Source organism: Bidens hawaiensis, unplaced genomic scaffold (genome assembly GCF_021521415.1).
Source record: "Bidens hawaiensis isolate Kalapana, Puna unplaced genomic scaffold, B.hawaiensis_p1.1 tig00001093_1, whole genome shotgun sequence".
Taxonomy (NCBI): domain Eukaryota; kingdom Viridiplantae; phylum Streptophyta; class Magnoliopsida; order Asterales; family Asteraceae; genus Bidens; species Bidens hawaiensis.
In genome coordinates, this window is record NW_027491064.1 from 4113113 (window position 1) to 4127936 (window position 14824).

Below are 14824 nucleotides of genomic sequence, written 5' to 3' on the forward strand. Positions count from 1 at the left end.
GTATTGAGGTCAAATTCAGTCATGACATAGTCTGTAGTTGTGAGATCATTCACAATTGCTAAGAACCTCTCCAGAATTGATTTCAACCTTTCTCCTTCTTTATACTTAAATCTTTCTAGCTGCTGCTTCAATCTCTGCTTCTTAATGTTTTTGAGCTTAACATTTCCTTCAAACATTTCAAGTATTGCATCATACATTGCCTTGGAATTGGGATGATGTGCAACCTTGGTAAGTATTTCCCAAGATAGACCTAGCTTCAACATAGCTAAAGCCTTGTCATCAACCTTTCTCATCCTTTCTCTCACAGCAGCAGTTGCTGCTGGATTTGCTTCTTCTTCAACTTCCCCTTGTGGACCATTTTTGATGGAGTTCCACATATCAACATCATTGTAACAAACGACTTCTTCAAACAAGACCTTCCATTTAGTGAATTTTTCATGTCCATACAATCTAGGAATCTTGTTAGTAGACACCTCTTGTTCCTCGTAACCAGACATTTTGAAAAATCAAGAGTAGTTTCTTTCTAAAAACAGAGTTTAAAAATAATCAGATCTGAAAACCGATTGTTCAAATCTGAGATGTCTGATGCGATAAGAACAAGATTAATATATAAAGATTAAAACTTTAATCAGAATAAGGAAGAGAAAACACCAAATGATTGTAGATCTGGAAGAAAAATGAAGAACAGAGCTGCTGACGTCACTTTTCAATGTAACAGTGGTCTGCTTACATCATTCTTCTTCAAATCTTCAATCAGCAACAATCTTTCCAAAATAGCAGCAAATTAGCTCTGATACCACTTGTCAGGTCCCCGATTTTAGCTGGATCTTACTTAATCATGTCATAACTCACACAGATTGATGTGTCGACAAGAGAGTTAATGACGGGTTGCTATATTTAGAAAGATGACCGTTTGTTAAAGGCGGAATCAATAACAAACATACGGTTGCTTAATCAATATTCAAAGGTAACCAACACAAACAAGATTCACTCAAAAGATTTCCATTCATATAACATTCATCATACAAATTGGATAATCGATTTAGGGTTTCTTGAAGGAGGGTTTTTCCGTACGTATCCTAGGACAGCCGTCACTTTCAAGAAAATATTCTTTCTTATACAAAAGTGTAAAGGCTTAATCCGTAGCTGATCCGTAGGCGGCGTGCCCTAAAATATTCTTTTTATAGGCCTGCCAACCTAGGACAGCTGTCATTCCTTCTAGAAACCCCAAACATTAATACATATTCAAATTACATAATCATAAAATATTCTAAGTGTAAAACAAGTCTTCCGGGTAGGCATTGCATCAGTCTTAATTCTCCGAGTAGGCTATGTACTCTGCCATCCTTCATAACTTGGTAAAATAGAAGTGTGCTCGGGATCAATTTCCGAGTAGAATTTACTTGAAGAGTATTTTACCAAGTAAAATAATCACCGGGTAGACTTCAGTCTTCTTGACTTTTCCAGACTTTGCCTGACAAACCCTTACGAGCAACCTTTTTCTTCAATGGTCCAATTCAACTCTTTGCTATAAAATAACTTATTAGCAAAGTGTACTCGGGAGTACTGTTCCTTGCTTGAGTTGAACCTTGCCCGACATTACTTAATGATATTCCATTCAATCATCAAGCTTGCTTGGACCACTATTATTAATGAATACCTTGCCCGATCTTCCAATCACTTGGCTTCATGGACTTGGTTAGCCGAAAGCTAACTCGGAAGTGAAGCTTACTTGGCTATGTAGAACAGACTTGCTTGATAAAGTGAACCTTGCTCGGATTTACATAAACTAGTGAGCCTTTCCCGGCAATGCACTAATTTGCAAACCTTGCTCAGATATCCACTAAAGAAGACTACTTGAAGATAACCTTGCCCGATAGACAAAATATCGTACCCGACTAAGTAAAAGTTGCTCGGAGGTCCAAGGTGTGCCCGGTTCCATACTTAGCGAATTCTGAGGAGGTTGAGAAGATTCCAATCTTTCATATATCTCATTTAGGTCAAATCTTTGACTCAACAGAGTTTGTGTGCTAGGAAACAGAAAGTTTGTGCTTGTGAAACATTTCATGGTTTTGAAGAAACTTTTGAGATTTTTGGTGCCGTTGACCGTTTGACCAAGCTGTTCTCTACAGAAGATATATACCCAGGGGTAGTTTGGTAATTTTTCTTCAATCATCAACAAGCTTATGGAATTTAAATCTCTACCAATTTCACGACTTCATCAAAAGCTTTACAAGAACATGTGTTGACCAAGCTTAAGGGTTTAATCACTTTTAGTGTCAACTAACATATGAATATGTTTATTTTCAGATTTTTACAATCTTGATAAGGATGGTCAAGATTGATTCACCCACACTTGATTTGAAGACACATTTATTAAAGACAATTGCAACGAAATTGGGGGAGTAAAAATCTTTGAATTTCATTGAAAATGGTTAGCTTCAAATCAAGTAAAAGTCTCAAGTTAAGGAAAAGTTGATCAAGATCAATAATCCAAGGTTTTTCAAAGATGTTTCATCATTTGTAAGTTTTCAGATTTTCTAGTACGGATGAGAAGATAGAGTCATCTCCAGCAACAATGCTGAAAGGATGATCAGTAGAGTTTAACCTCCTATGAAATAGTCACTTGAACACTCAAGAATGGGTTATGGTTGACTTGAGTGCTATCTTGATTCAAGGAATGGTTTGAAGATGATTTACAAGGGAAGAGACAAATTTGGAGAATTGAAGATTATTTGATGATCACATTGAGTTTATTTCCCTTTGTGATGACCTTTTTACTTGATGTTGATCTTTGAAGCTCAAAGCCTCATTCATATGCCCATACAACTATATCCAAAAGTGATATAAGAGTGATGATTTGAAATGAACAATGGAGAAGCTTAACGTGAGGGGGAGAATTTCAACGAAAGACAACGAGTTATGAGGTGATCATGGAAGAAGTTGGATGGCATCGGTCTAAGGGGGAGATTGTTGGAACTTATATTTTAGACCGACGCATCGAATTAATTTGTGGGTGAAAAATATATTATTTGGTCTCAACCAAGGGTGGATGGCTTGAAGACCAAGTCATGCTAGACTAGTATAAATTGATGTTTTTTATTCAGTTGTCTAGGATGAGCTCTCCTGGTGGCGGCTGATATTTCTTAATCGATTGTATGTATAAATGTATGTATGAGTGTTTCATCTTTATGTGAATCATTCGACTAATATTATCATACTACCATTTCTTATCTTTTTTGTTTTGATTTCAATTGTTCATCCTATTATTGATTGTTAATCAAATCAGGCTCTCTCCCAATACACCTCATCCGTCCAAACATCTTTCAAGAGTGAATACGAGTTAGATTCGATCCTAACCCTATATCCGAGCTCCACCGTTAATACCGATTATTCACGCTTCCGTACCGGGGCTCGGTTCTCACATAAATGGCTATCCCATATGACCACTAGTGGTTAACAGGACCAAAACACATATGAGAATACGTGTCCCTCCAACTTGGAATTACCGACATAATATTAAGTGAAAGAATTAAAAACACAAAACACATTACAATCGCCTCGGATGCTTTCAGTCTTTAGGTAAATGACTATCCTGTGAATCTAAGAGTAGAGCACCGGACCAAGCATATACAAGTATATGTATTTCAAACATGAGCAACCGACATAATTTTAAGCGAGAATGAAATATATATATATATATATATAAAATAAAATAAACAACGCATACACACTATTTTTGACTTTTTGAGCCCAATTAGAAGCCCAAATAAAGTGGAAGACTCACAACACAAGGTGGACACTTAAGGCATATGGATGCGGGATCAAGTGGGAGTTCACCGACACATGCCTTGTGTCATTCTCGTCCCTTAGGAGAGACCTTTTGGCACACTTGTTTCGGTCAACAAGTGTTGTCATTTTAGGTGGCTATGGTTATGAACTTGTGGTTGTTTATTTATTCTTGCATGGTTGATTTATATTTCGTATTATCTTTATTTGGATAAGGATAATTACCAAACTTAATATCAACAACTTGCATAAAATTGGTTCCTTAGAAATCATTAGGTAATAAAATTGGTTTTATTAAAGGTTAATGATTTCACAATAAAATGGGTTTTATTAAAATGAACTTGAAAATTGGTTTTCAAAGGTACCATACATTTGAATGCATGCAAATGGAAGGTACATTATATAGTTTTCCAATCTAGAATTTTGAAAACTAAAATCTCTTTTAAAACGAGTTGAACACCATCATTTTATACGACACTTAAGTCACTTGTAGCCTTGATGTGGGGTAAGGGTTACCTAACCACATTTAAAAAAACTTGTGATCTTAAGGTGGTTTTACAATACTTTTGGAATGAGGGTCACCTAACCACTTGTATGTGTAAACTCACACGTGTGTGTAAGTAGGACGACTTGATTTGGAAACCATGTGAATAGGGTCACCGACACATGGCGTTAAATGGTGTTGATGGGATTAAACATGCCAACAAAACAATGATGTTTAACCGATCACATAAAACTAGAAGTTGCAAAGGGTTGCAATTTTCAAACGTTGACTACCTTGTTAATTTGAATAGTAGGATAAATGTCACCTAACTACTATTTGAAAGAAACGTTGGATTCTAGATATTAATCATTAATTGTCTTGGACACATTAAAGGGTATTAAAGATTAAAATTAGTTTAATTGATATCGAAAATACTAAATTGAACTATGTTAAATTCTTTTATAGATGGCCGCAATCAACAATCCACCTAACGCTATTATCCCTCATGTGCATAACCTATCACTAAGAGCAATACTTGATAAGGATCGTCTTAACCATAATAATTTTATGGACTGGTATCGAAATTTGAGAATTGTTCTCAAACAAGAAAAAAGGTCCTACATTTTAGACGACCCTATTCCCGATGAACCTGACGTCAATAACTTGGATGCCTATGCTGATTGGCTGAAATACACAGAAGATTCGGTGCAAGTTTCTTGCCTCATGTTGGGAACAATGTTTCCCGAGATCCAAAAGAGTTTCGAGAATCATGGGGCGTATGACATGATAACCCAGCTTAAGGAAACGGTTCGAGCACTTCATGCATGACATATGGAAGAAACCAATCCGTATCATCTTATGTGCTTCAGATGAAAAGCCACATTGATCGGCTTGAAAGGCTTAACTATCCCGTCTCAAAAGAGTTAGCCACGGATTTGATCCTGAACGGCCTAACTAAAAGGTTTGAGACATTCGTCATGAACTACAAGATGAACGGATGGGATAAAAGCATCGGTGAGCTTCACGTAATGCTTAAGAGAGCTGAAGCCGGCATGGGTAAAAAGGTTTTACCCATTCTCACGATCAATGAGGGTGGCTTGAAAAAGAGGCATCACCCAGAACCAAAGGCAAATGTTGCCGTTGGTAAGGGGCAAGTCAAGAAAGGGTTCAAAGGAAAGGCAAAGGCGGAACCCAAACTCAAGAAGGTAAATGTTAGCACTGAGGATCCGTGCTTTGGTTGTGGGGAGATAGGTCACTGGATGAGAAATTGTTCGACCTATCTCAAAGAGTTGAAAGCTAAGAGGGATGCGGGGCAAACCTCAGGTACAACTTTCATGATCCATATTGATCTTAATATTATTTCTTCTAACACATGGGTATTGGATACCGGATGTGGAACTCATATCTGCAATTTATTGCAGGGGTTCAAAAGAAGAAGTGATTACAAGAAAGGAGATATAAGTCTCTTCATGGGCAATGGAGCAAAGGTTGATGTCCAAGCCCGAGGATATTATGTTTTGAAGCTTCCGAATGGTTTGGAAGTTATTTTAAAAAATATTCTGTATTCTCCTAGTTTGACTAGGAATATTGTCTCTGTTTCTGTATTAAGACAATTTGGTTATTATTTCAAGCTTGTAAACAATGGTTTTTATGTATTCATGAATGATGTCTTTTATTTTAAAGCAATTCCATTTAATGGCATTTATGAATTGGTTCATGATAATACATCCACTGATAACTCGTTGTACCAAGCTAGCACTAAAATACTCAAATTGGATTTGAGTAAGACTTTTCTTTTGCATTGTCGCCGTGGTCACATAAACAAGGATCGCATTCATACACTTCAAAAGAATGGTATTTTGAAATCAAGTGATGATTCATTTGATGAATGTGAATCTTGTTTATTGGGAAAGATGGCCAAGGAGCCCTTTAATGGAACTAATGAAAGGGCGAAAGACTTATTAGGTATCATACATTCGGATGTATATGGTCGTTTTAAGACAATGACAAGGAATGGTGAGAGATACTTCATTATCTTTACCTACTATTTTAGTCGCTATGGGTATGTGTTCTTGTTAAAACACAAAGATGAAGCCTTTGAAATGTTCAATGTCTTCCAAAATGAAGTACAAAATCAACTCAACAAAATAATCAAAGTACTACGATCTGATAGAGGAGGTGAGTGTACCTCAATGATGCGTTACTAGAACATCTTAGGAGTTGTGGGATTGTCTCATAACTTACTCCACCTAGAACACCACAACATAATGGTGTGTCTGAAAGGAGGAATCGAACTTTATTGGATATGGTTCGATCAATGATGGCTAGAAGTACATTACCTCTATCATTCTGGATTTCGCACTGATCTCTGCTGCCCGCATTTTAAATATGGCACCAACCAAGAAAGTGGACAGGACACCTTTCGAAATATGGCATGGAAGGGTTCCATCACTGTTATATTTAAGGGTATGGGGCTGTGAGGTTATGTTAAGATCTACACCCCAGACAAACTTGAAATCCGATCCACTAAGTGTATCTTTGTAGGATGTCCTGAACATTCGATGAGATATTACTTCTTCAATCCAAATGAGCATAAAGTGTTTATAGCTCGCAAGGCTAAGTTCTTGGAAAGAAGGTTCCTTATGGAAGGAACTGATAGAACTATGGAACTCTAGAAGGATCAAGAACCACAAGCCGATACACGTTTGGTTGACACTAGCGATCAACAATAGGTTGTTGATAATGATCAATTGGTTGATCAACCCACTCAAAACGTTCGCAAATTTGGTAGAATTAGCACCCCACCTGAAAGATATGGATTTTTCATGGATGGATGCTATGTGGTTGGTTCCGACGAACCAACCACATACCGAGATGCAATGTCACAATCTGATTGTGATAAATGGCTGGAAGCCATGAACGTTGAGATGCAATCCATGCATGACAACCAAGTATGAGACCTGGTTGCTCCACCTCTTAATTCCAAACTGGTTGGAAGTTAGTGGGTTTTCAAGAAGAAAACTGATATGCATGGAAACTTGGATACTTATAAAGCTAGACTTGTAGCAAAGGATTTCACTCAAACTCAAGGGGTTGATTATGATGAAATTTTGTCGCCCGTGGCGATGTTAAAGTATATAAGGATATTTTTTGCCATAGCCGCAAACTATGACTATGAGATATGGCAAATGGATGTCAAAACTGGTTTTTCTAAATGGACACCTTGAAGAAGATGTCCATATGGTTCAGCCTGAAGGTTTTGTCGATCCACAACATCCTAATAAGGTATGCAAGTTGTAGAAATCAATCTATGGATTGAAATAAGCATCTAAGAGTTGGAATCACCGTTTTGATGATGAAGTTAAGAAATTTGGATTCATCAAAAACGCTGATGAAGCTTGTGTGTATAAGAAAGCTAGTGGGAGCATCATTACCTTTCTAGTATTATATGTTGATGAAATATTACTATATGGAAATGACATTCCAACCTTGGAAGGTGTAAAAGCCTGGCTTGGAAGCTGTTTTTCCATCAAGGATCTTGGTGAGGCCGCCTATATTCTTGGAATAAGGATCTATAGGGATAGATCAAGGTGGTTGATAGGTTTGAATCAAAGTGCATACATTGACAAAATCTTGAAAAGTTTCAAGATGGAAAACTCTAAGAAAGGTTTGGTACCTATTCAAAGAGGAACAATGGTGAGTGTTTCTCAATGTCCAAGCTCAAAGGATGAGCAAGACAAAATGAGTGGAATCCCATATGCATCTGCTATAGGATCCATCATGTATGCCATGATATGCACCAGACCGGATGTGTCATGCGCCTTGAGCATGACAAGAAGATACCAACAAAATCCGGGAACTAGCCATTGGCTGGCAGTTAAGAGCATATTGAAATACCTTAGGAGGACTAAGGATATGTTTCATATATATGGCTCTGGTGAGGAGGAACTCGTTGTAAAGGGTTACACTGATGCGAGTTTCCAAACTGATCAAGATGATTCTCGATCACAATCGGGATATGTTTTCGTTCTTAATGGTGGTGGTGTCTCTTGGATGAGCGCAAAGCAAGATATGGTAGCATTGTCCACCACTGAATCAGAATACATCATGCACATCAAAAGAATAGGCACATTGAGGGGAGATTCAACTACATAAGGGATGAAGTTGAAAAGGGAAAGATATGTATTCGCAAAGTTCACACCGATCAAAATATTGCGGATCCACTCACGAAGCTCCTTGAAAGGCCGAAGCATGAGGGTCATACTTGCGCCGTAGGACTTCGATATTCTAGTGATTGGATTTGATCTATTTTGTATTTGGATATTGGAACGATTGTTATTTTGACTCATTCATATGATTATGGTTTATGATTATGACATTTGAGTTATGTTCCATTTTAGCATGTTTAAATCTGTGAATAAGTTAATTATTCTAAATTTCCGTAGTCGTTCATATTTGTAAGACTATTATGAACTTGGATTGGTGGATATTCATAAGGCATGAATATAGAGCAAGGGTTTGCTACCAAGGTTCATAGATTTTTATGGGATATTAATATTGGACTGACCCGCCCTTAAATTTTACTGCATGGAATCCTTGTGATTTGTGATTATAAGTAAATTTGAGTAAAGGCGAATATCATAGTATCCTCGGACCTGAGATACATATTGGCTCTTGATATTCATCGACTATTATACTTTGACTTTGTTCTTCGCTGCTCTGAAATATGTCAGTACATAAGGCTGAGCTCAAGTGTAGTACAAGGTGATAGTGAGAGAGGTATGTAGTCAATAGGGGATTTGTCCCTCTTATTCGTTGAGAGTTAAATGTCTAAGACCTGAAAAGTTAAATCGACAGAGAATGATCACTTTGTGTCTCTGGATTTAACATGACATTTGTGGCAAAAGGATAAATGATAGTTTCACCTAAATCATTTTCAAGTATGGGACTTGAAGGGGATGATGTTATTGAATGGCACTTCGTCATGTGTTTTAGGGATAGTAAACCGTTGTTAGGCGGTATTTGCTATTTGCATCAATCTTATATGTATTTTGTGCAAGTGGGAGATTGTTGTAATCGATCTGCCAAAGACACATATTAGAGTTGATGTGGCTAGTACGTATTGATCCAATTCGTGTCAAACCCAATAACAAGCTAGACAAACACCTCGATAATTATTATTAGATATGATCTAAGTAATGATTATCAACACTTATAATATTTGGAAATTGGGTTTTCTAATATTTGCATTTGTGTGTTAAATAAATTATATGTATAATTTATATTTTGAGAGATGTTATTTAAATTGGTTAAATGACATATTGCATGTTACTTATGTTATGTTTATAACATAAACGTTATATGTAAATAAATTGTAAGTAATAAAAGGGGATTTGAATTTTCGGTGGGAATAACCTCTACCCTCTTCTCTCTCCTCCTTTTGTTTCTTTCAAGACATGCAAGAGAGGGATTAGAGGATCATAATTTTTGGGTGAATAATCTCTACACTCTCTCTAACACACACATATCTCTTCTTTCTTTTCTCTCCATTTGGAGCCGAGAACAACAAGAAGGAAAAGAACAAAAAAGGGTTTGTTCTTGCATCAAGTGTAGGACCCTAGCAACCAAGGTGTTTGTAGGAGCTCGTTGGGTATACAAGCTTGAGGCACTTCTCCATTGAAGGCTTGCTATTCAAACTGTCATCTCCTTCATCTTTCTTGCATCTTGAAAGGTTGTATTACATAAACCCCCTATGGATGTTGTTTTTGTATGCATGCAAATTCGTATATTGATCTGAGGCTTGAGTTTTACATATAAAACGGGTTTTATATTAATCAATACAACCAGATTTTAAACTAATTAATCCACTTTGTTTTTCATATAAATGGGTTTATATGGCTTTGATAATCTTGTTAAATCCCAACACAGGTAACCTTGTTTAACTACTCATAAAAAGTTTCACCACAGTAGAATAATATTGAAATTTTAGAGTTTTTATTTTATTATCATTTTTTAATAGTTAGAAAATGGTTTTGTGTGAGTTTGTAGTTAAATAATATTAAGACTTCGTTACAGTATCATTATTTATCCTAACATTGTCTAAGATCCATCTTCAACATACTTGGTAATAATTCAAACTCTTAATGGACAGTTAACTTCTAGCGTATAAATTCTGAATTCGCATTTTATCAATTCAACTGTTAATAAGAATTATTATTTTTGTTATTATAGAAACTTTACATGGTTGATAAAACTTTTAGCTTTTAATATGTTAACTAATCAGATAATACAAGCTTTTCATGGTTGGCCTTTTTTTTATTACGAGCCTCACTTATATGTTTTTTGTTTATTGTTTCAGGTCAATGGGCTTTTGAGTAAAATGATTTTTGGTCAAAATGAGTCATGTTAAGAAAACATAATTTGGTAAATGTTGGCTGCAAACATGGAGAGATTTAAAGCCTACACATATGTGATAACTTGGCTGAGCATATGGAATGTTTTTTCTATACATAAACTCAATTGGTTATATGCTAATTATACCATGTAAGCTTCTTGACCCTGATTAGATGGCTTAGAATCATCTTTTTGTTGGGAACTATATTTTGCAATTTATTCTACTTTTGTTTTTTTCTAATGACAATATATAAGAGACATTGTTGCTGCTTCTGTTATGGGGATGTAATTATGCTAAATTGTATTGCAAAGCTCATTATTCCTATTCACGAGGCTGGTATGATACAACTTATATTCACGTTTTATATGTGATTACCTTATAATTTTTCATGGTGCAGGACCAGCAGGTTCACAAGAGCTCATAACTTGGTACTGACACCTGTTTTCATATTGCAGAATGTCTATAGATTCTTTTTTTAGTATTATTTTTATATAAAATGTTAGCCGGCTAGTGTAAAACCTTTTTTTTTGTGAAATGATTTTTGCACTATACTGACTCGAGTTTAATATATAACTGTTTGTTGAAAACTAAAATCTAAGTCGGAGATGAAGTTTTCCTCAAAAGTATTCTAAACCCTACTGAGCCTGTAGCAAGAGAATGGGTGAAGAGCTTGGACCCAGATGAGCTAGTTGGTGGTACAGAGATTGGATCAAAATGGTGTGAGGTAAATGTTCAAGTATCAATAAAAATAGATGAAAAGTTGGTGAGATCATATGGGTTATTTTCCATAATTCAAGATTGTATTGGTGCATCCATCGCATGGCCTTGTCCATTAATCTCGGTATGTATTTGTTAAACTTGTGATACAAATAAATTAATAACATGGAACTTAATGCTTATACATGGATGGTTTATTTGTAGGTAGTCCGCGAGAGCTGAGGACATACGCATGATGAATCGGGATTTTATGGTGCTGGTTTATTTTATTGATTTTAATTTTTTTTGTTGAATGTTACAAGAGTTTATGTTGGATAATGCTATAACTTATTAATGTTTAGTTTTTTTATAATGAAGTTTTATATCTTTCAATATTTAGATGTCCATAACCGTATAGTAAAATTGTGTCTGTGGATGTTTAAAAAATGGTTGTATAGTATGATTTGGTAGGACTTCTAATATTTGTCCTAAACGTTAGAACATTGTAAAAGTGTCATAATATGTTTTTTTAGGATGTTTAAGTTGTTCATAGATATATTATGCGACCATAAAATTTAGGTTCATAATTTTGTTTGGGATATTATGACCCTTGATTGGTACTATGGCGTTCCATCATCAGGGTCCTATAAATTAATTTTTAAGGACGCTAATATGTTTTTATTGGAACGCTTTTTGGGTTGTTAATGGATATATTATGTGACCATAAAATTGGTTTCATAATCTTATTTGGGATATCAGGACGCTTTTGAGTTCCGAGACCTATTACGACCCCTTTACATGAAACGCTTTTTCTCGTTGGTCCTATTAAATGAAAGGTCCTATAAAATAGCATTTTAGGATGTTTTTGTGCGTACTAAAAAGCCCTTTTTGTTGTAGTGGAAAGATATAATCAACTAAACACTTCCTGTCAACCATCCTCATCAACATCAATTGTTTATATTCAAGGAAAGGGCAGGAGCAGTGAGAATAGAAAGACGACAAGCATCCTATAACTCAAGAAGATGAAGACTATGTTTTAGCTTAGGTTTTGATTTGTAGGGACCACTGGATAGAATTCTCACGTTGTAATATGTTAACTTTGTTATGTAACTCTGATTTTGAAAATTTGATGTGTATTTTTGACTAAGTGTATGTAACCATAGAGTATTTTGGTACAGCGGTGTCCCATCTAGGGGGAGATTGTTGGGATGAGATAATGCTTAAAGAAATATTGGAATTTTCTCAACCTCTCATGAAAAGGCTAAGTATGGACATCAGGCACACTTAGGCCTCCGAGCAAACTTTTTGCTTAACCTAGCAAGGTATTTTGCCTTTTGGGAAAGGTTATCTTCTTGAAGTCTTCTTTAGTGATAATCCGAGAAGGGATCACTTCGTCTTGCATAGCTGTTCTTCAGGTCAAGCATTGTTTTCTTACCAGCAAACTCTTGACTAAACCAAGCTAATGAAGCCAAGTACTTTGGAAGATCTAGCAAGGTTTGATTAATAAATAGTAGTTCGAGCATGCTTGAAAAAAGTTGATCAGGAAATATTCTAAGGACTTTCTAAGGTTCAACTCCGAGCAAGTTACAGTGCTACCAGCACAAGTCAAACAATGTTACTAGCACACTTGAGTTTGCTTAATAAGTTATTCTTTAACAAAGAGTTGAAAGGATTAATGAAAAACAGGTTGCTCGTAGGACCATATCGAGCAAAGTTTGCTATGGTCAAGAAGATTGATGTCTGCTAGGTGAATATTTTCCTTAGAAAATATTCTAAGTACAGTCTACCCGGAAAACTATTCCCCCAGCACACTTTGGTTACCAAGTCTGCTCGAAGATGATAAAAGACACAATGTCTACCCGAAGACCTGTTTTACACTTAGAATCTTTCGTAATATGTTTTTATAAATATGTTATGATTAGGGTTTTTAGAAGGAATGACAAATGTAAGGAGGCAGGCCTATAAATAGAATAATCTTGGGCACGCCTTCTAACGGACAGATCTGAGAGAGAAATCTGAACATTTATTGAAAACGATTTGACGGCTAACATCTTCGTACGGATATTCTGCCTAGAATCAAATAATTCCTTTCTTAGAACTCTAATGATTTCTGTTTTGTAATCAATGTTTCTATTAATTGTAATCTTTTGTGTTTAAGAGCATGTATGTCTTTATAGTGTCCTTTAAAGTAAGAATTAGTGTGTTATTGATACCTCCTTTAATACACTATTATTCTTTTCCAATCTATCCCCGTCATTAACCTTCTTGTCAACACTATTTGTGTGGGTTGCGACATAGAAGAATTGAGAGGCCAAACGGGACCGAAAAACATTGCTAGACAAAGTGAACCTTGCTCGGTTTATCACTTAAGAGGAATTCTCGAAGATAACCTTCCTGGGAAAGAAAAATACCTTGCTAGATCAAGTAAGAGCTTGCTGGGAGGCCTAAGTGTGCTCGGTTTACATACTTAGCCATTTCAAGAGAGGTTGAGAAGATTCCAATCTTCCTTGTCTTTTCCTCATCCCAACATTGTAGCAATTCATGAAACCAGCCATTAAAGAAATGTTTTCTTGAGTCTCCTTTGAAATAGAAGGAAGTTGGGTGGGAGACTGACTGGAAGACCCAATAGTTGATTGAGGCTTAGTTCCTGGAGCAGGTTGTTGAAAGAACACAGGAGTAGGCTATGGTGGTGGCTGAGTGAATTGACCTTGAGAGGACCTAAACATTGAGAATTTGTTCTAAGCTTGGTGTGGCTAAGCATATTAACCTTTAGAGGATTTGAACATGGAGAAATTATCTTATAATATGAGAGCATTATTAGAAGCAACACTATACCCAACCATATTGTTGGAGTTAGCATGATTTATGACACATTTCTTGTCATCCATGTCACAGGACTTATTTATTACCATCACCTCTGACAAAGTTAATCTAGCTAGGTCTTTTTTTTTTCAATCACAACAACATTCATGTCCCAGCTTTGTGGCGGAGAGTTAACCAGCTTGTTGTTTGTTTCAATAGAAGTCAGATTGATGTTTGCAGATCACATTTCAGTGACCAAAGTTATAAATCTTTGGAGCAGATCGCGTCGACTCCTTTTCATAACCTCATTTCCCTCATACAACTCAATAAGCGTTTCCCATAACGCTTTTACAGATTGTAGCTCTTTTAATCCTTGAGCAATTTCAGCTGAAAGTGTCATTGTTAGGGTGGCAAGATCCTTCTCATCCTCTTCAACCTTTCCAAAATCTTCGTCGATGTATAGTTCGACGGGCTTAACAACTACTTTATCACTATTTTTTCTTTGATAAGTGATAGGCTGAGGACCCTTGCATGCTTAAATGAAATTTTCAAATGAATTTTGCTTAAAACATTTTTGTCAAAAACAGAGCAAGTTGATTAACGGTGCAGAGATATGATAAGATTATTCATTTCAAAGCTTTATAGAAGCTTAAAAAGGT